This window comes from Penaeus monodon, chromosome 23 (assembly GCF_015228065.2).
Source record: "Penaeus monodon isolate SGIC_2016 chromosome 23, NSTDA_Pmon_1, whole genome shotgun sequence".
Classification (NCBI taxonomy): Eukaryota; Metazoa; Arthropoda; class Malacostraca; order Decapoda; family Penaeidae; genus Penaeus; species Penaeus monodon.
Window position 1 is genome coordinate 14,782,650 of NC_051408.1, and position 271 is coordinate 14,782,920.

At 50.2% G+C, this 271-nt stretch overlaps 1 protein-coding gene across 1 annotated transcript in view; it reads right to left on the reverse strand.

Moving 5' to 3' along the window:
• The window catches only part of LOC119588139, a 40,789-nt gene that overhangs the window by 35,418 nt on the left and 5,100 nt on the right, over positions 1 to 271 (reverse strand). The gene's annotated exons all lie outside the window — the stretch shown is intronic.

The window sequence follows — 271 nt, forward strand, 5'->3', positions numbered from 1 at the left end:
ACCAAGGCACCTACAGACCGGAGGAATGTGTGTTTATCAAGAAGGGAGAACAGAGGTCTTGTATCTGTGGGAAATGGCGTTGGAGATCGTGGTGGGGGAGCCGAGATGAACTGATAACGAGAGATAAGGTGTTCTTATCGCGCTCCACCGGGATGATCTATCGCCGGGGTGTGATGGAGCAGCAGGGAAGAGAGGGTGCCTCGATTGCCTCCTTTGGGAGATAAATGCAACTTCTTGGAAGATATAATCAGACACTCAGACACATAGACAT